The sequence below is a fragment of the Siphateles boraxobius genome, unplaced genomic scaffold, assembly GCF_051911475.1.
Source record: "Siphateles boraxobius isolate OS27281-9 unplaced genomic scaffold, OSU_SipBor_1 7, whole genome shotgun sequence".
Lineage (NCBI taxonomy): Eukaryota > Metazoa > Chordata > Actinopteri > Cypriniformes > Leuciscidae > Siphateles > Siphateles boraxobius.
The window spans coordinates 2011682-2035296 of NW_027509197.1; the positions used below are offsets into that span (position 1 = coordinate 2011682).

The 23615-nt window shown below is 41.3% G+C and overlaps 12 non-coding genes across 12 annotated transcripts; all 12 read left to right on the forward strand.

The window, feature by feature from the left end:
• The first annotated feature begins 1261 nt into the window (after positions 1-1261).
• trnas-uga (transfer RNA serine (anticodon UGA)) lies at positions 1262-1343 on the forward strand. The gene has a single exon. It is a non-coding gene; the product is annotated as a tRNA-Ser (tRNA).
• Positions 1344-2319: 976 nt separating this feature from the next.
• Positions 2320-2401, forward strand: trnas-uga (transfer RNA serine (anticodon UGA)). The gene has a single exon. It is a non-coding gene; the product is annotated as a tRNA-Ser (tRNA).
• A 419-nt stretch (positions 2402-2820) lies between these two features.
• On the forward strand, positions 2821-2902 carry trnas-uga (transfer RNA serine (anticodon UGA)). The gene has a single exon. It is a non-coding gene; the product is annotated as a tRNA-Ser (tRNA).
• Positions 2903-3821: 919 nt separating this feature from the next.
• trnas-uga (transfer RNA serine (anticodon UGA)) lies at positions 3822-3903 on the forward strand. The gene has a single exon. It is a non-coding gene; the product is annotated as a tRNA-Ser (tRNA).
• A 968-nt stretch (positions 3904-4871) lies between these two features.
• trnas-uga (transfer RNA serine (anticodon UGA)) lies at positions 4872-4953 on the forward strand. Its single transcript has one exon. It is a non-coding gene; the product is annotated as a tRNA-Ser (tRNA).
• Positions 4954-6879: 1926 nt separating this feature from the next.
• trnas-uga (transfer RNA serine (anticodon UGA)) lies at positions 6880-6961 on the forward strand. The gene has a single exon. It is a non-coding gene; the product is annotated as a tRNA-Ser (tRNA).
• A 2074-nt stretch (positions 6962-9035) lies between these two features.
• On the forward strand, positions 9036-9117 carry trnas-uga (transfer RNA serine (anticodon UGA)). Its single transcript has one exon. It is a non-coding gene; the product is annotated as a tRNA-Ser (tRNA).
• A 9627-nt stretch (positions 9118-18744) lies between these two features.
• Positions 18745-18826, forward strand: trnas-uga (transfer RNA serine (anticodon UGA)). The gene has a single exon. It is a non-coding gene; the product is annotated as a tRNA-Ser (tRNA).
• Positions 18827-19802: 976 nt separating this feature from the next.
• Positions 19803-19884, forward strand: trnas-uga (transfer RNA serine (anticodon UGA)). The gene has a single exon. It is a non-coding gene; the product is annotated as a tRNA-Ser (tRNA).
• A 419-nt stretch (positions 19885-20303) lies between these two features.
• Positions 20304-20385, forward strand: trnas-uga (transfer RNA serine (anticodon UGA)). Its single transcript has one exon. It is a non-coding gene; the product is annotated as a tRNA-Ser (tRNA).
• Positions 20386-21304: 919 nt separating this feature from the next.
• Positions 21305-21386, forward strand: trnas-uga (transfer RNA serine (anticodon UGA)). The gene has a single exon. It is a non-coding gene; the product is annotated as a tRNA-Ser (tRNA).
• A 968-nt stretch (positions 21387-22354) lies between these two features.
• Positions 22355-22436, forward strand: trnas-uga (transfer RNA serine (anticodon UGA)). Its single transcript has one exon. It is a non-coding gene; the product is annotated as a tRNA-Ser (tRNA).
• Positions 22437-23615: the final 1179 nt, after the last annotated feature.

The following is a 23615-nucleotide window of genomic DNA, read 5'->3' on the forward strand; positions in this document are numbered from 1 at the left end:
TGAGAGTTTCAGAAATCTGCCCGACTGTATCACCCATCTTAATGGCCAGGAAGTGCATACAGACAAAAGCTAATGTCCGACACCTGAATTGCTTGACTTATAACAGAGAGATCAGCACTGGCAACGAATCTCTTACTGATTATTCTGATGTCATCATTTATACTTCAAATGCTAAATTCAGTCTACCAAACTTTCTCAGTTTATATACTATTGTATTGGAACCTAAATGAAAACATTTAATAAATTTGTAACACTACAGAACCCTGCCGACTATGTGGCTCCTTGTCTCTTTTCAACAGGAATTGTGACATCCTGGTGCTTTTTAAGAGCTGTTTTTTTCTCTAACATGGAAAATGGCCTCATTTCAAGCCTCAAGTAAGCATTGTTTAAGGAGGATTAACACTTTAAGGTAAGTTCTGTTCAAATCCCTGTTTGGGTGAAAATCTGACAGTTTGTTGCATACATTCCCTAATCACTTCTTGTCCTCTTCCCAGCCTTTGAGGGAGGTGTTCATCCTCTGCTGCTCACATCCAAGTCAAGTCAAGTCAAGACAAGTCATCCTCATTTATATAGCGCTTTTAACAATGTAGATTGTTTCAAAGCAGCTTTTTACAGAGATAAACATATAATTTAAGGTAACAGAGATTGGTTTGGTTTTATAGTGGTTCTTGAATAATGTTATTTCAAACTAAAGTTAGTTTAGATTGATTCACTTCGAAATGGTCATTTGTTAATAAATTAGGGGCCGCTAAGATTACACCGTTCTCTCTAAACAGACTTTAAACACGAACCTGTGATAGACGCTGATCTCGTTCACATGCGCATTAAAAATTGATTCTATAGTTATGTGCTTTTGAATATATGTGCGCAGGTTTGTAATTCCCTACAAACCATGCCTAAACAAACTTCTTGTCTTGCCTATAAATTTTGATGCAGAATTTTATTTGATCACTTCGGGTAGGTACGCGAACCGAAAATTCCACAATGCTTTATCTGTAGAGTGGTATAGGGATCTTCCATAGGGAGAGGCTAGTTGGCACTTCAGCACTGCATTATCATCGGGTCCAGGCGAAGGTCCTTCGTCAGATCTGGATCCGGCAGGCTGCGGGAAAACCTTGGGATAAACAAAAACACTAAAATTAGCTTAGATGCCATTTTTCTTATGATGTAACGAGTACAAGAGGATATAACATCCACGTTAATGGTTGTCCTCTGCTGCACACATCCAGAAAATAAAATAGCATTTGACTTACTATCAAGAGTAGTTGTGGCCGAGAGGTTAAGGCGATGGACTTGAAATCCATTGGAGTCTCCCCGCGCAGGTTCGAACCCTGCCGACTACGTGGCTCCTTGTCTCTGTGCGAGAGGAATTGTGACATCCTTTGTACAAGCTGCTTTATTCTCTAACATGTAAAATAGGGCAACCCACATCTCTTTTCAAGATTGAAGTGAGAAGGTATTTTTGTAGGTGAAGACGTAGTTGAACTCCTTTTTGCCAACACAATATATTAGCTGAGTGGATCCTCTGCTGCTCACATCAAAATAATGGTTGGCCCCGGTGTTCTCTGCTGCTCATATCCAGAAAAGAAAATAGCATGTGACTTGTTCACAGTGTAGTCGTGGCCGAGAGGTTAAGGCGATGCACATGATATCCATTGGGGTTTCCCCATGCAGGTTCGGACCCTGCCGACTACGTGTCTCTTTGTCTGCTTGTGACATCCAAGATCTTTGTATGAGCTGCTTTTTCTCTTACATGGAAAATTGGGCAAACCACATCTCTTTTCAAGCCTGAAGTGAGAAAGTATTTGTGTAGGTAAAGACGTAGTTGAACTCCTTTTTGCCAACACAATATGTTAGCTGAGTGGATCCTCTGCTGCTCACATCGACATTAATGGTTGGCCCCGGTGTTCTCTGCTGCTCACATCCAAAAAAGAAAATAGCATGTGACTCACTCACAGTGTAGTTTTGGCAGAGAGGTTAGGGCGATGGACTCAAAATCCATTGGGGTATCCCCGCACAGGGTCGAACCCTGCCAACTACGTGGTTCTTTGTCTGCTTGCGACAGGAATTGTGACATCCAAGATCTTTGTACGAGCTGCATTTTTCTCTAACATGGAACATTGGGCAACCCAAACCTCTTTTCAAGCCTGAAGTGAGAAGGTATTTGTGTAGGTGAAGACGTAGTTGAACTCCTTTTTGCCAACACAATATGTTAGCTGAGTGGATCCTCTGCTGCTCACATCGAAATTAATGGTTGGCCCCGGTGTTCTCTGCTGCTCACATCGAGAAACGGAAATAGCATGTGACTCACTATCAAGAGTAGTCGTGGCCGAGAGGTTAAGGCGATGGATTTGAAATCCATTGGGGTCTCCCCGCGCAGTTTCGAACCCTGCGGACTACGTGGCTCCTTGTCTCTTTGCGAGAGGAATTGTGATATCCTTTGTACGAGCTACTTTATTCTCTAACATGGAAAATTGGGCAACCCAAATCTCTTTTCAAGCTTGAAGTGAGCAGTTTTTTGTGTAGGTGAAGACGTTGTTGCAATGCTTTATCTGTAGAGTTGTATAGGGATCTTCCATAGGGAGAGGCTAGTTGGCACTTCAGCACTGCATTATCATCGGGTCCAGGCGAAGGACCTTTGTCAGATATGGATCCGGCAGGCTGCGGGAAAATCTTCGGATAAACAAAGACACTAAAATTAGCTTAGATGCCATTTTTCTTATGATGTAATGAGTACAACAGGATATAACATCCACATTGATGGTTGTCCTCTGCTGCACACATCCAGAAAATAAAATACCATGTGAATTACTATTAAGAGTAGTTGTGGCCGAGAGGTTAAGGCGATGGACTTGAAATCCATTGGGGTCTCCCCGCGCAGGTTCAAACCCTGCCGACTACGTGGCTCTTTGTCTCTTTGCGAGAGGAATTGTGACATCCTTTGTACAAGCTGCTTTATTCTCTAACATGGAAAATTGGGCTACCCACACCTCTTTTCAAGCTTGAAGTGAGCAAGTTTTCGTGTAGGTGAAGACGTTGTTGAACTCCTTTTTGCCAACACAATATATTAGCTGAGTGGATCCTCTGCTGCTCACATCAAAATAATGGTTGGCCCCGGTGTTCTCTGCTGCTCATATCCAGAAAAGAAAATAGCATGTGACTTGCTCACAGTGTAGTCGTGGCCGAGACGTTAAGGCGATGCACATGATATCCATTGGGGTTTCCCCATGCAGGTTCGGACCCTGCCGACTACGTGTCTCTTTGTCTGCTTGTGACACCCAAGATCTTTGTATGAGCTGCTTTTTCTCTAACATGGAAAATTGGGCAAACCACATCTCTTTTCAAGCCTGAAGTGAGAAGGTATTTGTGTAGGTGAAGACGTAGTTGAACTCCTTTTTGCCAACACAATATGTTAGCTGAGTGGATCCTCTGCTGCTCACATCGACATTAATGGTTGGCCCCGGTGTTCTCTGCTGCTCACATCCAGAAAAGAAAATAGCATTTGACTCACTCACAGTGTAGTTTTGGCAGAGAGGTTAGGGCGATGGACTCAAAATCCATTGGGGTATCCCCGCACAGGGTCGAATCCTGCCGACTACGTGAAGCACTGTATTGTCATCGGGTCACTGCGAAGGTCCTTCGCCAGATCTGGATCCGGCAGGCTGCGGGAAAACCTTCGTATAAACAAAGACACTAAAATTAGCTTAGATGCCATTTTTCTTATGATGTAACGAGTACAACAGGATATAACATCCACATTGATGTCTGTCCTCTGCTGCACACATCCAGAGAATAAAATACCATGTGAATTACTATCAAGAGTAGTTGTGGCCGAGAGGTTAAGGCGATGGACTTGAAATCCATTGGGGTCTCCCCGCGCAGGTTCGAACCCTGCCGACTACGTGGCTCTTTGTCTCTTTGCGAGAGGAATTGTGACATCCTTTATACAAGCTGCTTTACTCTCTAACATGGAAAATTGTGCTACCCACATCTCTTTTCAAGCTTGAAGTGAGCAGGTTTTTGTGTAGGTGAAGACGTTGTTGAACTCCTTTTTGCCAACACAATATATTAGCTGAGTGGATCCTCTGCTGCTCACATCAAAATAATGGTTGGCCCCGGTGTTCTCTGCTGCTCATATCCAGAAAAGAAAATAGCATGTGACTTGCTCACAGTGTAGTCGTGGCCGAGAGGTTAAGGCGATGCACATGATATCCATTGGGGTTTCCCCGTGCAGGTTCGGACCCTGCCGACTACGTGTCTGCTTGTGACATCCAAGATCTTTTTATGAGCTGCTTTTTCTCTAACATGGAAAATTGGGCAAACCACATCTCTTTTCAAGCCTGAAGTGAGAAGGTATTTGTGTAGGTGAACACGTAGTTGAACTCCTTTTTGCCAACACAATATGTTAGCTGAGTGGATCCTCTGCTGCTCACATCGACATTAATGGTTGGCCCCGGTGTTCTCTGCTGCTCACATCCAGAAAAGAAAATAGCATGTGACTCACTCACAGTGTAGTTTTGGCAGAGAGGTTAAGGCGATGGACTCAAAATCCATTGGGGTATCCCCGCACAGGGTCGAACCCTGCCAACTACGTGGCTCTTTGTCTGCTTGCGACAGGAATTGTGACATCCAAGGTCTTTGTACGAGCTGCTTTTTTCTCTAACATGGAACATTGGGCAACCCACACCTCTTTTCAAGCCTGAAGTGAGAAGGTATTTGTGTATGTGAAGACGTAGTTGAACTCCTTTTTGCCAACACAATATGTTAGCTGAGTTGATCCTCTGCTGCTCACATCGACATTAATGGTTGGCCCCGGTGTTCTCTGCTGCTCACATCAAGAAACGGAAATAGCATGTGACTCACTATCAAGAGTAGTCGTGGCCGAGAGGTTAAGGCGATGGACTTGAAATCCATTGGGGTCTCCCCGCGCAGGTTCGAACCCTGCCGACTACGTGGCTCCTTGTCTCTTTGCGAGAGGAATTGTGACATCCTTTGTACGAGCTGGTTTATTTTCTAACAAGGAAAATTGGGCAACCCACAACTCTTTTCAAGCTTGAAGTGAGTAGTTTTTTTTTAGGTGAAGTCGTTGTTGCAATGCTTTATCTGTAGAGTGGTATAGGGATCCTCCATAGGGAGAGGCTAGTTGGCACTTCAGCACTGCATTGTCATCGGGTCCAGGCGAAGGTCCTTCATCAGATCTGGATCCGGCAGGCTGCGGGAAAACCTTGGGAGAAACAAAGACACTAAAATTAGCTTTGATGCCATTTTTCTTATGATGTAACGAGTACAACAGGATTTAACATCCACATTGATGGTTGTCCTCTGCTGCACACATCCAGAAAATAAAATAGCATTTGACTTACTATCAAGAGTAGTTGTGGCCGAGAGCTTAAGGCGATGGACTTGAAATCCATTGGGGTCTCCCCGCGCAGTGTTGAACCCTGCCGACTACGTGGCTCCTTGTCTCTTTGCGAGAGGAATCGTGACATCCTTTGTACGAGCTGCTTTATTCTCTAACATGGAAAATTGGGCAACCCACATCTCTTTTCTAGCTTGAAGTGAGCAGTTTTTTTGTGTAGGTGAAGACATTGTTGAACTCCTTTTTGCCAACACAATATATTAGCTGAGTGGATCCTCTGCTGCTCACATCAAAATAATGGTTGGCCCCGGTGTTCTCTGCTGCTCATATCCAGAAAAGAAAATAGCATGTGACTCACTCAGAGTGTAGTCGTGGCCGAGAGGTTAATGCGATGCACTTGATATCCTTTGGGGTTTCCCCGTGCAGGTTCGGACCCTGCCGACTATGTGTCTCTTTGTCTGCTTGCGACATCCAAGATCTTTGTATGAGCTGCTTTTTCTCTAACATGGAAAATTGGGCAACTCACATCTCCTTTCAAGCCTGAAGTGAGAAGGTATTTGTGTAGGTGAAGACGTAGTTGAACTCCTTTTTGCCAACACAATATGTTAGCTGAGTGGATCCTCTGCTGCTCACATCGACATTAATGGTTGGCCCCGGTGTTCTCTGCTGCTCACATCCAGAAACGGAAATAGCATGTGACTCACTATCAAGGGTAGTTGTGGCCGAGAGGTTATGGCAATGGGCTCTAAATCCATTGGAGTTTCCCCACGCAGGTTCAAACCCTGCCGACTATGTGGCTCTTTGTCTGCTTGTGACAGGAATTGTGACATCCACGATCTTTGTATGAGCTGCTTTTTTTTCTAACACAGAAATTGGGCTCATTTCAAGCCTGAAGTGAGCATTGTTTAAGGAGGATTTACATTTTAAGGTAAGTTCGGTTCAATTCCCTGTTTGGGTGAAAATCTGACAGTTTGTTGCATACATTCCCTAATCACTTGTTGTCCTCTTCCCAGCCTTTGAGGGAGGTGTTCATCCTCTGCTGCTCACATCCAAGTCAAGTCAAGTCAAGTCATCCTCATTTATATAGCGCTTTTAACAATGTAGATTGTTTCAAAGCAGCTTTTTACAGAGATAAACATATAATTTAAGGTAACAGAGATTGGTTTGGTTTTATAGTGGTTCTTGAATAATCTTATTTCCAGCTAAAGTTAGTTTTGATTGATTCACTTCCTTCGAAATGATCATTTGTTATTAAATTAGGGGCCGCTAAGACGACACCGTTCTCTCTAAACAGACTTTAAACTCGACTCTAACATGGAAAATTGGGCAACCCACATCTCTTTTCTAGCTTGAAGTGAGAAGGTATTTGTGTAGGTGAAGACATAGTTGAACTCCTTTTTGCCAACACAATATATTAGCTGAGTGGATCCTCAGCTGCTCATATCAAAATAATGGTTGGCCCCGGTGTTCTCTGCTGCTCACATCCAGAAAAGAAAACAGCATGTGGCTCACTATCAAGAGTAATCGTGGCCGAGAGTTTAAGGCGATGGACTTGAAATCCATTGGGGTTTCCCCGCGCAGGTTCAAACCCTGCCGACTACGTGGCTCCTCGTCTCTTTGCAAGAGGAATTGTGACATCCTTTGTACGAGCTGCTTTATTCTCTAACACGGAAAATTGGGCAACCCACATCTATTTTCAAGCTTGAAGTGAGCAGATTTTTTTTTTGTAGGTGAAGACTTTGTTGAACTCCTTTTTTCCAACACAATATATTAGCTGAGTGGATCCTCTGCTGCTCACATCAAAATAATGGTTGGCCCCGGTGTTCTCTGCTGCTCATATCCGGAAAAGAAAATAGCATATGTAGGGTATGGACCAATCAGACACATACTAATTATTCATTATATACAAAGGTTTATGAAACTCCTCACACAGCCCAAATGAACAAACACAAGGGCAGAAACAGTGTCATGTTACAGGGCATGATAAGGAGATTTTACGACCTCCGAGGAATGTGGCCACATACTCAAGAGAGAGACTATGAAACAGAAACCCTCTTTAAAACAGACTTTGCTGCATTAATCATAGACTAACTGATCTATAAATGAACATGCATAAAACTGTGAAAGAAACAGTGTAAATGGTTTACTGTCTCGTGTACTATTAGGTATATATTATGGTATGTATCCTGGTATACAACCAACTAACGATCAATGTAACCTCACCTGTATCATGCCTCCTACCTAATTAATCTTCATTTAATGACTCACACTTTGATGTACATCACCTTCTTCTAGAATGCAGTGTGGATGTGTTATAGCTATTTGAGCATTAATGAAGGTATAATCATGCTAGGGACAAAGATACGTAAATCAACTAAGAGCCACTTTCCCTATCAGACATGTCCCCTTTCTGATTGGTCGAGTTCAACCCTTAGGGAAGGATCTTCTCCAGGCCTTATTAGAGACAGTCCACATGTGACCTCCCTCTCTTAGTTCTTTCATCCAGCCTTAACACTGTTCTGGTGATACTGGGGAGCCCCCTCCCCCTCCACGGGGGCCCCAGGGCCCAGCAGGCCTCGATTCCAACCAGATATGGGCTCAGGCAGGAGAGAGATGACTCTCTCACAAAGAACCAAGGACAATCTCAAGAGTTTTGGAACAAAGACTCCAACCAACAACGACTCCAATCACCCATCCTTCCGACTTCCTCACTTCTCCTGGGTGCTCGGCGTGGCCTCAACAGAGTCCCAGGCCTTGCCCAAACCAGCCATGCGTTCCTGGAGAAAGAGAACGCTCAACCAACTTCCACTTGACACTGCAGGAACCATCAACGACTTCAATTTTCAACAACTTCAAGAATTGTTCCCATTACAAATGCAAGTATTCAATTCAATGAAATGTGAAAATGAAATTCTGATGGTTCTTCTCATAGACCCTCTTCCGGTTTCCAATTTCATCCTATCACTAACCTATTTATGTATTCATGTGTGTATGTTGTTTAGTTTATTTATATTCATATAAATATCTATATTTAGTTAATAAAACTAGTACATAATATGTATTTGGTTCTGTTTTGTTTGCGATACAAGTCACTTTACGATCACGGTTTTTGCTACTGGCTCAAAGTACTGTACAGGCGAAGAAATAATTATTCTTCGGTGGCCATGGAAGATACCCTTTTCTTAGAATAAATTAATAATCAAAAGAGCTCGTTGGAAGAACTGATTAATTGATTGTAATATTAATTCAGCCACATCAAGTTAATCCAATTAACTGACCCAAATATGTATAATTAATAATAACAAGATATTATTGATTATTAATATTTCCAAAAAGCTGAGTTCCTTACACATGTGACTCACTCACAGTGTAGTCGTGCCCGAGTGGTTAAGGCGATGCACATGATATTGTCATCTCTTTGTCTGCTTGCGACATCCAAGATCTTTGTATGAGCTGCTTTTTCTCTAACATGGAAAATTGGGCAACCCACATCTCTTTTCAAGCCTGAAGTGAGAAGGTTTTTGTGTAGGTGAAGACGTAGTTGAACTCCTTTTTGCCAACACAATAACTTAGTTGAGTGGATCCTCTGCTGCTCACATCGACATTAATGCTTGGCCCCGGTGTTCTCTGCTGCTCACATCCAGAAAAGAAAATAGCATGTGACTCACTATCAAGAGTAGTTGTGGCCGAGAGGTTAAGGCGATGGACTTGAAATCCATTGGGGTCTCCCCGCGCAGGTTCGAACCCTGCCGACTACGTGGCTCTTTGTCTCTTTGCGAGAGGAATTGTGACATCCTTTGTACAAGCTGCTTTATTCTCTAACATGGAAAATTGGGCTACCCACAACCCTTTAAGCCCGGAACATTTACTGAAAGACTGCCCTGAATTCAAGTGCTACAAATGCGAGGAGAGGGGACATTTTGCAAGGGATTGCAATGCTGTCAGGTGCCCGGATTGCAGAGAAACTTTAAATAAATGCGAATGTTGGATGGAGGGAGAGGAAGGAGGTAGGGAAAATCGGGTGGACGGACCGGTGCATGAAGGAAACAACGAGGAGGAACGGCAAGCTGATGAAGGACAACCGGAAGAAAGCTTACAACAAGAAATGGAAGGAGCAGCGAGCATCAGAGAGGAAGGACAACAAGAGAACGATAAAGAACAAACAATGGAGCAGGACACTCAATGGACAGTAATGGACATTTCGGACAGTTTTATAAGTTACCTGGATGACGTGGAGAAAGATGGACATGAAAAGAAGGATCAAAGTGAGACTGAAGATGAAGAAGAAACAACGATGGACAAAGACAGAGAGGGGAAAGGACAATTAAGAAGACGACTAGTAAAGGTAAAACCAAATATTGGTATTGCAAGAAAAAGGACTATTTTAAAGGTTTTAGATAAAAGTGAAAATAGGTTTGAAGTGTTAAAGGACTTGGAGGGAGAAGATGAAGATTAATGGTTTTTAGGTATTTATTTGTTTTTCTTTTAATGGCTTTTAGTTGTGTTACTTTTAATGCCAGAGGACTTTTAGATATAAGAAAATTTGAGAAAATGAAAGAAATGTTCAAGAATGAAGATGTGATTTTATTGCAAGAGACTAACTGGAGAGAAGGTTTTATGACTGAAATAAGAAAAAGATGGAACGGAGAGATTTTATATAATAATGGGGATGATAGGCAGGGCAGAGGTGTAGCGGTTTTAATAAAAGAAAACAGAGGTGTAAAAGGTAAAACAATATACAATGATAAAGAAGGGAAATGTATGGTAGTAGAAATGGATCTTGAGGGGAAAGTAGTAGTTGTGGTTAACGTTCATGCACCAACGGAAGAGAATGAAAAGAAAGAGTTTTTTAGTGTTTTAAGAGAATGCTTAAAGAAATATAAAGAAGTTATAATGATGGGTGATTTTAATACTGTTTTTAGCAAATTAGAAATGGGTGAGGGAATGGTTTTTAAAAGTGACAAAGGAAGAAAAGAGTTGAAGCTATTAATGGAAGAAAATAATATGATCAATGTATGGAGAGAAAGAAATGAAAAAACGAGAGAATATTCAAGAAGACAATTAGTGGGGAATTTTATGTGCAAAACAAGAATTGATTTTATATTATGTACAAGGAACGTTGAGGATTTTATCAGTAGTATTAAATACGAAGACCCAAGTCTAAGCAATCATAAACCAATTTTTATGCAAATAGACTGGAGTTCTGTGAAAAGAGGGCCGGGAGTATGGGTTTTAAACACAGAGATTTTAAAGAATGAAGATTATATTTTAAATGTTAAAGAGATTATTGAAACTGAAAAGGAGAACAAAATGTATATTGAGGATAAAAGAATATGGTGGGAAAATACAAAATATTTAGTTTAAAAATGTACTATGAAGTACTGCAAGTTAATACAGAAAAGTAAGAGAAATACGGAGAGAGAATTAAGAGAAAAATTGAAAAAAGAATTAAATGAGAATGGGAAAGATATACAAAAAATAAAAGAATTAGAGGGTAATTTGAAATAAATGGAGGAGAAGAAATATGAAGGAGCAAGACTAAGAAGTAAAGCAAAATATACGGTGGAGGGTGAAAAATGTACAAAGTTTTTCTTCGATCTAGAAAAAAGTAGAGGGAAAGCGAAAATGATAAAAGAAATTAGAGGAAATAAGGGAGTGGTTGTGGAAACAAACGAGGAAATACTAAAGGAAATAAAAGCATACTATGAGAATTTGTTTAGTGCAGAGGGAGTGAAAGAAGAAGAGAAACTGGAGTTACTGAAACAAATAAAAACAACCGTTGGAGAACTAGACAAAAAAGAGTGTGATGAAAAGATAAGAGACGAAGAGATAAAAAGAGCAATAAGTGAATTAAACAAAAAGAAAAGTCCGGGTATAGATGGTTTGGGGAGTGAATTTTATATAGTTTTAAAAGATTTTTTAACTAGCATTTTAAAAGAAGTATATGTAGATATTTTTAAGAAGGAGAACTGAATGAAAGAATGGGAATGGGTTTAATGAAATTGATATACAAGCGAAAAGGAGAGAAGATAGATTTGAAGAACTACAGACCAATTACGATGTTGAATACCGACTTAAAGATTTTATCGAAAATTTTAGCCAACAGATTGAAGGAAGTAATGCCGAGTATAATTAAAACCAACCAAGCGTACGGAGTGAAAGGAAGAGACATAGCGGACACAACAATAAGTATAAAAGATACAATAAGATACATGCATGAAAAGAACAAAAAAGGGTACATAATTAGTTTGGATTTTGAGAAAGCGTTTGACAGAGTAGAACACGAATTTTTATTTGACATTTTAAAAAGTTTTGGTTTTGGAGGGAATTTTATTAAATGGATAAGAATTTTATACAAAGGAGCAATAACAAAAATCAAATGTAATGGTTTTTTAACACAGTGTTTTAAAGTTACTAGATCCATAAGGCAAGGATGTCCACTTTCAGCTCATTTATATTCGTTAGTTTCTGAGCCACTAGGCCTGGCCATAAAACAAGAAGAGGGAATTAATGGAATAGGCGTCGAGGGAGAAGAAAACAAAATATTTCAATATGCGGATGATACTACAGTGATAGTAAAGGATCTAGAGAGTGTTAAAAAAGCAATGAGAATCGTAGACGTGTTTTGTAAGGGATCGGGAGCAAAAGTAAATGCAGAAAAAACAGTGTATATGAGATTTGGAGGGGCAGAAGATTTAACAAATAGTTTTGCTTTTAAGGAAACAAAAGAAATGAAGATTTTAGGGGTTTTAATGGGAATAGATGAAAAGAAGGTAGGAGAAACAATGTGGGAGGAATTATTAGGGGGTATTGAAAGGAGGATGAACTTTTGGAAACTGAGAACTTTAACTTTGAAAGGGAAGGTTTTAATTCTGAATGTTTTAATGGTTTCTAAATTATGGTATGTTTTATATGTGTCATCCATGCCATTGTGGGCAGAAAAAAGGCTGAAAAAATGTTTTTTAGATTTTTTATGGGAAGGGAAGCCAGCAAGAATTGCGTACAACACATTAATAGGAGAAGTGGGGAAGGGAGGTTTGGGCTTAATGGATTTTGAACAACGAAAGAATAGTTTAAGAGTAAAAATAATACAAAAATACTTGAATGAAGAAAACAAAACAGCATGGAAAAAGACAATGGAATATTTTTTAAGTAAATGTGGGAATTTTACACTTGGAGATAATGTACTGTGGATGAGAGCAAAGAAGTGGATGACAGAGGAGTTGCCAGATTTTTATAAGGAATTGATGAGCGCCTGGGGTAAATTTTTAACTAATGTACATTTTAATCCAAGAGGTAGAGAGAACATTTTAAGTCAGCCTTTATTCTTAAACAATGGCATTTTAAATCAGGGAAAAGAGATATTTTTTAAGAAATGGTGGGAGCTGGGAATTACAAGAGTAAGAGATGTTTTATATGAATTTAAAGAAGGATTTTTACCAGTACAATACATTGTGGATGTAATGGAGGAGGCAAAGGAGGATTTTAGCAGACAAGAGATAATAAACAAATATGAAATAATCAAAAGGGCAATACCTAAAGACTGGATTAAAAGGATTGAAAGTATGGAAGAGGGGACAAATGGAAAAGAAGTGTATGTAAAGCTGAGAGAAAAATTGTATGGTTTTAAAACATGTACGGTGAAGATGTTTTATGTTTTTTTTAGAGACTGAGTTTTTAAAGAACCAATTGTTAATGGATACTGGGTGCAGAAATTTAAAGATCTGAAAAAAGAGTGTATATGGAGAAACATGGGGGGGAGATGTGTGGAAACAAAATTGGGATGTTTGGAATATTTTATAAGGCATAAAGTGGTTTTTACTGAGGCTGTTTTAAATAAAATAGGAATGGAACAAAACGCTTTGTGTAAAGTATGCCAAGAAAAGGAAGAGTGGATTTTACATATGTTTTTATATTGTAAAGAACTGGAGGAATTTTTAAAAAAAATGTAAATGTTTAATTAAAGAGTTGACTGAGGAGTGGGATGAAAATGTAATGGAATGGAATAGAGTTGTGATGTTTGGATGGGAAAAGAAGTGTGAAAACAAAAGTTTTATAAATCTGTGTGTAATGTTAATGAAAAGTGCAATATGGGAGAGAATAACTGTGGCTAAAAAAGAAAAAATTGTGTTGGATGTTTGGACTGTGTTTAAAAGAAAAACTGAATTATATATGGAAAGACTATATTTGTATTTTAAAGGTGAAAATATTGTTCATGCTTTTTATGATGTTTTTACCCCAAAAGTTTGTTGTGTTTTAAAAGATTTAATGTGGAAGCTGCCCGGAAGTGAAGGAGTTTTTTTTAAAAATGTGTATGTAAATGGAAGTTTTGTGATGTAGAGAAGAATGTAGAAGAAAATATGTATATTTTATTGTATTTATTTTTATTGTATTTTATCGATTGAAATTTCTTAATAAAAAAAAAATAAAAAAAAAAATAAAAAATAAAAAAAAAATAAAAAAAAGGTTAAGGCGATGGACTTGAAATCCATTGGGGTCTCCCCGCGCAGGTTCGAACCCTGCCGACTACGTGAAGCACTGTATTGTCATCGGGTCACGGCGAAGGTCCTTCGGCAGATCTGGAACCGGCAGGCTGCGAGAAAACCTCGGGATAAACAAAGACACTAAAATTAGCTTAGATGCCATTTTTCTTATGATGTAACGAGTACAACAGGATTTAACATCCACATTGATGGTTGTCCTCTGCTGCACATAAAATAGCATGTGACTCACTCACAGTGTAGTCGTGGCCGAGAGGTTAAGGCGATGCACTTGATATCCATTGGGGTTTCCCCTTGCAGGTTCGGACCCTTCCGACTACGTGTCTCTTTGTCTGCTTGTGACATCCAAGATCTTTGTATGAGCTTCTTATTCTCTAGCATGGAAAATTGGGCAACACACATCTCTTTTCAAGCCTGAAGTGAGAAGGTATTTGTGTAGGTGAAGACGTAGTTGAACTCCTTTTTGCCTTTTTGAATTGTGACATCCAGGATCTTTGTATGAGCTGCTTTTTTTCTAAGACAGAAATTGGGCTCATTTCAAGCCTGAAGTGAGCATTGTTTAAGGAGGATTAACACTTTAAGGTAAGTTCGGTTCAATTCCCTGTTTTGGTGAAAATCTGACAGTTTGTTGCATAAATTCCCTAATCACTTGTTGTCCTCTTCCCAGCCTTTGTGGGAGGTGTTCATCCTCTGCTGCTCACATCCAAGTCAAGTCAAGTCATCCTCATTTATATAGCCCTTTTAACAATGTAGATTGTTTCAAAGCAGCTTTTTACAGAGATAAACATATAATTTAAGGTAACAGAGATTGGTTTGGTTTTATAGTGGTTCTTGAATAATGTTATTTCCAGCTAAAGTTAGTTTTGATTGATTCACTTCCGTCGAAATGGTCATTTGTTATTAAATTAGGGGCCGCTAAGACGACACCGTTCTCTCTAAACAGACTTTAAACACGAACCTGTGATAGACGCTGATCGCGTTCACATGCGCATTAAGAATTGATTCTATAGTTATGTGCGTTTGAATATACAGGTCCTTCTCAAAAAATTAGCATATTGTGATAAAGTTCATCAGTTTCCATAATGTAATGATAAAAATTAAACTTTCATATATTTTTAGATTCATTGCACACCAACTGAAATATTTCAGGTCTTTTATTGTTTTAATACTGATGATTTTGGCATACAGCTCATGAAAACCCAAAATTCCTGTCTCAAAAAATTAGCATATTTCATCCGACCAATAAAAGAAGTGTTTTTAATACAAAAAAAAAGGTCAACCATCAAATAATTATGTTCAGTTATGCACTCAATACTTGTTCGGGAATCCTTTTGCATAAAATGACTGCTTCAATGCGGCGTGGCATGGAGGCAATCAGCCTGTGGCACTGCTGAGGTTTAATGGAGGCCCAGGATGCTTCGATAGTGGCCTTAAGCTCATCCAGAGTGTTGGGTCTTGCGTCTCTCTACTTTCTCTTCACAATATCCCACAGATTTTCTATGGGGTTCAGGTCAGGAGAGTTGGCAGGCCAATTGAGCACAGTAATACCATGGTCAGTAAACCATTTACCAGTGGTTTTGGCACTGTGAGTAGGTGCCAGGTCGTGCTGAAAAATGAAATCTTCATCTCCATAAAGCTTTTCAGCAGATGGAAGCATGAAGTGCTCCAAAATCTCCTGAAAGCTAGCTGCATTGACCCTGCCCTTGATAAAACACAGTGGACCAACACCAGCAGCTGACATGGCACCCCAGACCATCACTGACTGTGGGTACTTGACACTGGACTTCAGGCATTTTGGCATTTCCTTCTCCCCAATCTTCCTCCAGACTCTGGCACCTTGATTTCCGAATGAAATGCAAAATTTGCTTTCATCCGAAAAAAGTACTTTGGACCACTGAGCAACAGTCCAGTGCTGCTTCTCTGTAGCCCAGGTCAGGCGCTTCTGCCGCTGTTTCTGGTTCAAAAGTGGCTTGACCTGGGGAATGCGGCACCTGTAGCCCATTTCCTGCACACGCCTGTGCACGTTGGCTCTGGATGTTTCTACTCCAGACTCAGTCCACTGCTTCCGCAGGTCCCCCAAGGTCTGGAATCGGTCCTTCTCCACAATCTTCCTCAGGGTCCGGTCACCTCTTCTCGTTGTGCAGCGTTTTTTGCCACACTTTTTCCTTCCCACAGACTTCCCACTGAGGTGCCTTGATACAGCACTCTGGGAACAGCCTATTTGTGCAGAAATTTCTTTCTGTGTCTTACCCTCTTGCTTGAGGGTGTCAATGATGGCCTTCTGGACAGCAGTCAGGTCGGCAGTCTTACCCATGATTGCGGGTTTTGAGTAATGAAACAGGCTGGGAGTTTTTAAAAGCCTCAGGAATCTTTTGCAGGTGTTTAGAGTTAATTAGTTGATACAGATGATTAGGTTAATAGCTCCTTTAGAGACCCTTTTCATGATATGCTAATTTTTTGAGATAGGAATTTTGGGTTTTCATGAACTGTATGCCAAAATCATCAGTATTAAAACAATAAAAGACCTGAAATATTTCAGTTGGTGTGCAATGAATCTAAAATATATGAAAGTTTAATTTTTATCATTACATTATGGAAAATAATGAACTTTATCACAATATGCTAATTTTTTGAGAAGAACCTGTATGTGCTTAGGTTTGTAATTCCCTACAAACCATGCCTAAACAAACTACTTGTCTTGCCTATAAATTTTGATACAGAATTTTATTTTATTTTATCACTTCGGGTAGGTACGCGAACCGAAAATTCCACAACGCTTTATCTGTAGAGTGGTATAGGGAACCTCCATAGGGAGAGGCTAGTTGGCACTTCAGTACTGCATTGTCATCAGGTCCAGGCGAAGGTCCTTCGTCAGATCTGGAAATGGCCTGGATCCGGCAGGCTGTGGGAAAACCATGGGATAAACAAAGACACTAAAATTAGCTTAGATTCCATTCTTCTTATGATGTAACGAGTACATCAGGATTTAGCATCAACATTGATGGTTGTCCTCTGCTACTTACATCCAGAAAAGAAAATTGCATGTGACTCACTCACAGTGTAGTCGTGGCCGAGAGGTTTTGTTGCAGACATTCCCTAATCACTTGTTGTCCTCTTCCCAGCCTTTGAAGGAGGTGTTCATCCTCTGCTGCTCACATCCAGAAAAGAAAATACCATGTGACTCACTATCAAGAGTAGTCGTGGCCAAGAGGTTAAGGTGATGGACTTGAAATCCATTGGGGTCTCCCGCGCAGGTTCGAACTGTTGTGAACTTTTTCCTTCTTCAGTGTAGAAGACATAGAAGCGAAAGACCAGGAGACTTGGGGCTATATTTTAAGCAGAGTTCTTTATTGCTGTGGCATCGCTGTAGTCACCAAGTATAACTCAATATCTAAAAACACAGTGTTTTAGCCTTCCAAAGGGGGAGGGATTTACATAAAAGGGGGGAGGCAATCTGAACAAAGCATGTAAATGTGAAGTACAGGAATCAGCACTTGACCGGAAGTTCCACAGCCCTGATCTCGTCAGCATAACAGTGTGATTCAAATTTAAATATCCTAATCCAATCAGCCAGACTCTTCACCGACTGGGACAGTGGCTCCGAGAGCCATTAGAACAAAAGGTGAGAGTTTCAGAAATCTGCCCGACTGTATCACCCATCTTAATGGCCAGGAAGTGCATACAGACAAAAGCTAATGTCCGACACCTGAATTGCTTGACTTATAACAGAGAGATCAGCACTGGCAACGAATCTCTTACTGATTATTCTGATGTCATCATTTATACTTCAAATGCTAAATTCAGTCTACCAAACTTTCTCAGTTTATATACTATTGTATTGGAACCTAAATGAAAACATTTAATAAATTTGTAACACTACAGAACCCTGCCGACTATGTGGCTCCTTGTCTCTTTTCAACAGGAATTGTGACATCCTGGTGCTTTTTAAGAGCTGTTTTTTTCTCTAACATGGAAAATGCCCTCATTTCAAGCCTCAAGTAAGCATTGTTTAAGGAGGATTAACACTTTAAGGTAAGTTCTGTTCAAATCCCTGTTTGGGTGAAAATCTGACAGTTTGTTGCATACATTCCCTAATCACTTCTTGTCCTCTTCCCAGCCTTTGAGGGAGGTGTTCATCCTCTGCTGCTCACATCCAAGTCAAGTCAAGTCAAGACAAGTCATCCTCATTTATATAGCGCTTTTAACAATGTAGATTGTTTCAAAGCAGCTTTTTACAGAGATAAACATATAATTTAAGGTAACAGAGATTGGTTTGGTTTTATAGTGGTTCTTGAATAATGTTATTTCAAACTAAAGTTAGTTTAGATTGATTCACTTCGAAATGGTCATTTGTTAATAAATTAGGGGCCGCTAAGATTACACCGTTCTCTCTAAACAGACTTTAAACACGAACCTGTGATAGACGCTGATCTCGTTCACATGCGCATTAAAAATTGATTCTATAGTTATGTGCGTTTGAATATATGTGCGCAGGTTTGTAATTCCCTACAAACCATGCCTAAACAAACTTCTTGTCTTGCCTATAAATTTTGATGCAGAATTTTATTTGATCACTTCGGGTAGGTACGCGAACCGAAAATTCCACAATGCTTTATCTGTAGAGTGGTATAGGGATCTTCCATAGGGAGAGGCTAGTTGGAACTTCAGCACTGCATTATCATCGGGTCCAGGCGAAGGTCCTTCGTCAGATCTGGATCCGGCAGGCTGCGGGAAAACCTTGGGATAAACAAAGACACTAAAATTAGCTTAGATGCCATTTTTCTTATGATGTAACGAGTACAAGAGGATATAACATCCACGTTAATGGTTGTCCTCTGCTGCACACATCCAGAAAATAAAATAGCATGTGACTTACTATCAAGAGTAGTTGTGGCCGAGAGGTTAAGGCGATGGACTTGAAATCCATTGGAGTCTCCCCGCGCAGGTTCGAACCCTGCCGACTACGTGGCTCCTTGTCTCTGTGCGAGAGGAATTGTGACATCCTTTGTACAAGCTGCTTTATTCTCTAACATGTAAAATAGGGCAACCCACATCTCTTTTCAAGATTGAAGTGAGAAGGTATTTTTGTAGGTGAAGACGTAGTTGAACTCCTTTTTGCCAACACAATATATTAGCTGAGTGGATCCTGTGCTGCTCACATCAAAATAATGGTTGGCCCCGGTGTTCTCTGCTGCTCATATCCAGAAAAGAAAATAGCATGTGACTTGTTCACAGTGTAGTCGTGGCCGAGAGGTTAAGGCGATGCACATGATATCCATTGGGGTTTCCCCATGCAGGTTCGGACCCTGCCGACTACGTGTCTCTTTGTCTGCTTGTGACATCCAAGATCTTTGTATGAGCTGCTTTTTCTCTTACATGGAAAATTGGGCAAACCACATCTCTTTTCAAGCCTGAAGTGAGAAAGTATTTGTGTAGGTAAAGACGTAGTTGAACTCCTTTTTGCCAACACAATATGTTAGCTGAGTGGATCCTCTGCTGCTCACATCGACATTAATGGTTGGCCCCGGTGTTCTCTGCTGCTCACATCCAAAAAAGAAAATAGCATGTGACTCACTCACAGTGTAGTTTTGGCAGAGAGGTTAAGGCGATGGACTCAAAATCCATTGGGGTATCCCCGCACAGGGTCGAACCCTGCCAACTACGTGGTTCTTTGTCTGCTTGCGACAGGAATTGTGACATCCAAGATCTTTGTACGAGCTGCTTTTTTCTCTAACATGGAACATTGGGCAACCCAAACCTCTTTTCAAGCCTGAAGTGAGAAGGTATTTGTGTAGGTGAAGACGTAGTTGAACTCCTTTTTGCCAACACAATATGTTAGCTGAGTGGATCCTCTGCTGCTCACATCGAAATTAATGGTTGGCCCCGGTGTTCTCTGCTGCTCACATCGAGAAACGGAAATAGCATGTGACTCACTATCAAGAGTAGTCGTGGCCGAGAGGTTAAGACGATGGATTTGAAATCCATTGGGGTCTCCCCGCGCAGTTTCGAACCCTGCGGACTACGTGGCTCCTTGTCTCTTTGCGAGAGGAATTGTGATATCCTTTGTACGAGCTACTTTATTCTCTAACATGGAAAATTGGGCAACCCAAATCTCTTTTCAAGCTTGAAGTGAGCAGTTTTTTGTGTAGGTGAAGACGTTGTTGCAATGCTTTATCTGTAGAGTTGTATAGGGATCTTCCATAGGGAGAGGCTAGTTGGCACTTCAGCACTGCATTATCATCGGGTCCAGGCGAAGGACCTTTGTCAGATATGGATCCGGCAGGCTGCGGGAAAATCTTCGGATAAACAAAGACACTAAAATTAGCTTAGATGCCATTTTTCTTATGATGTAATGAGTACAACAGGATATAACATCCACATTGATGGTTGTCCTCTGCTGCACACATCCAGAAAATAAAATACCATGTGAATTACTATTAAGAGTAGTTGTGGCCGAGAGGTTAAGGCGATGGACTTGAAATCCATTGGGGTCTCCCCGCGCAGGTTCAAACCCTGCCGACTACGTGGCTCTTTGTCTCTTTGCGAGAGGAATTGTGACATCCTTTGTACAAGCTGCTTTATTCTCTAACATGGAAAATTGGGCTACCCACATCTCTTTTCAAGCTTGAAGTGAGCAAGTTTTCGTGTAGGTGAAGACGTTGTTGAACTCCTTTTTGCCAACACAATATATTAGCTGAGTGGATCCTCTGCTGCTCACATCAAAATAATGGTTGGCCCCGGTGTTCTCTGCTGCTCATATCCAGAAAAGAAAATAGCATGTGACTTGCTCACAGTGTAGTCGTGGCCGAGACGTTAAGGCGATGCACATGATATCCATTGGGGTTTCCCCATGCAGGTTCGGACCCTGCCGACTACGTGTCTCTTTGTCTGCTTGTGACACCCAAGATCTTTGTATGAGCTGCTTTTTCTCTAACATGGAAAATTGGGCAAACCACATCTCTTTTCAAGCCTGAAGTGAGAAGGTATTTGTGTAGGTGAAGACGTAGTTGAACTCCTTTTTGCCAACACAATATGTTAGCTGAGTGGATCCTCTGCTGCTCACATCGACATTAATGGTTGGCCCCGGTGTTCTCTGCTGCTCACATCCAGAAAAGAAAATAGCATGTGACTCACTCACAGTGTAGTTTTGGCAGAGAGGTTAGGGCGATGGACTCAAAATCCATTGGGGTATCCCCGCACAGGGTCGAATCCTGCCGACTACGTGAAGCACTGTATTGTCATCGGGTCACTGCGAAGGTCCTTCGCCAGATCTGGATCCGGCAGGCTGCGGGAAAACCTTCGTATAAACAAAGACACTAAAATTAGCTTAGATGCCATTTTTCTTATGATGTAACGAGTACAACAGGATATAACATCCACATTGATGGCTGTCCTCTGCTGCACACATCCAGAGAATAAAATACCATGTGAATTACTATCAAGAGTAGTTGTGGCCGAGAGGTTAAGGCGATGGACTTGAAATCCATTGGGGTCTCCCCGCGCAGGTTCGAACCCTGCCGACTACGTGGCTCTTTGTCTCTTTGCGAGAGGAATTGTGACATCCTTTATACAAGCTGCTTTACTCTCTAACATGGAAAATTGTGCTACCCACATCTCTTTTCAAGCTTGAAGTGAGCAGGTTTTTGTGTAGGTGAAGACGTTGTTGAACTCCTTTTTGCCAACACAATATATTAGCTGAGTGGATCCTCTGCTGCTCACATCAAAATAATGGTTGGCCCCGGTGTTCTCTGCTGCTCATATCCAGAAAAGAAAATAGCATGTGACTTGCTCACAGTGTAGTCGTGGCCGAGAGGTTAAGGCGATGCACATGATATCCATTGGGGTTTCCCCGTGCAGGTTCGGACCCTGCCGACTACGTGTCTGCTTGTGACATCCAAGATCTTTTTATGAGCTGCTTTTTCTCTAACATGGAAAATTGGGCAAACCACATCTCTTTTCAAGCCTGAAGTGAGAAGGTATTTGTGTAGGTGAACACGTAGTTGAACTCCTTTTTGCCAACACAATATGTTAGCTGAGTGGATCCTCTGCTGCTCACATCGACATTAATGGTTGGCCCCGGTGTTCTCTGCTGCTCACATCCAGAAAAGAAAATAGCATGTGACTCACTCACAGTGTAGTTTTGGCAGAGAGGTTAAGGCGATGGACTCAAAATCCATTGGGGTATCCCCGCACAGGGTCGAACCCTGCCAACTACGTGGCTCTTTGTCTGCTTGCGACAGGAATTGTGACATCCAAGGTCTTTGTACGAGCTGCTTTTTTCTCTAACATGGAACATTGGGCAACCCACACCTCTTTTCAAGCCTGAAGTGAGAAGGTATTTGTGTATGTGAAGACGTAGTTGAACTCCTTTTTGCCAACACAATATGTTAGCTGAGTTGATCCTCTGCTGCTCACATCGACATTAATGGTTGGCCCCGGTGTTCTCTGCTGCTCACATCAAGAAACGGAAATAGCATGTGACTCACTATCAAGAGTAGTCGTGGCCGAGAGGTTAAGGCGATGGACTTGAAATCCATTGGGGTCTCCCCGCGCAGGTTCGAACCCTGCCGACTACGTGGCTCCTTGTCTCTTTGCGAGAGGAATTGTGACATCCTTTGTACGAGCTGGTTTATTTTCTAACAAGGAAAATTGGGCAACCCACAACTCTTTTCAAGCTTGAAGTGAGTAGGTTTTTTTTAGGTGAAGTCGTTGTTGCAATGCTTTATCTGTAGAGTGGTATAGGGATCCTCCATAGGGAGAGGCTAGTTGGCACTTCAGCACTGCATTGTCATCGGGTCCAGGCGAAGGTCCTTCATCAGATCTGGATCCGGCAGGCTGCGGGAAAACCTTGGGAGAAACAAAGACACTAAAATTAGCTTTGATGCCATTTTTCTTATGATGTAACGAGTACAACAGGATTTAACATCCACATTGATGGTTGTCCTCTGCTGCACACATCCAGAAAATAAAATAGCATTTGACTTACTATCAAGAGTAGTTGTGGCCGAGAGCTTAAGGCGATGGACTTGAAATCCATTGGGGTCTCCCCGCGCAGTGTTGAACCCTGCCGACTACGTGGCTCCTTGTCTCTTTGCGAGAGGAATCGTGACATCCTTTGTACGAGCTGCTTTATTCTCTAACATGGAAAATTGGGCAACCCACATCTCTTTTCTAGCTTGAAGTGAGCAGGTTTTTTGTGTAGGTGAAGACATTGTTGAACTCCTTTTTGCCAACACAATATATTAGCTGAGTGGATCCTCTGCTGCTCACATCAAAATAATGGTTGGCCCCGGTGTTCTCTGCTGCTCATATCCAGAAAAGAAAATAGCATGTGACTCACTCAGAGTGTAGTCGTGGCCGAGAGGTTAATGCGATGCACTTGATATCCTTTGGGGTTTCCCCGTGCAGGTTCGGACCCTGCCGACTATGTGTCTCTTTGTCTGCTTGCGACATCCAAGATCTTTGTATGAGCTGCTTTTTCTCTAACATGGAAAATTGGGCAACTCACATCTCCTTTCAAGCCTGAAGTGAGAAGGTATTTGTGTAGGTGAAGACGTAGTTGAACTCCTTTTTGCCAACACAATATGTTAGCTGAGTGGATCCTCTGCTGCTCACATCGACATTAATGGTTGGCCCCGGTGTTCTCTGCTGCTCACATCCAGAAACGGAAATAGCATGTGACTCACTATCAAGGGTAGTTGTGGCCGAGAGGTTATGGCAATGGGCTCTAAATCCATTGGAGTTTCCCCGCGCAG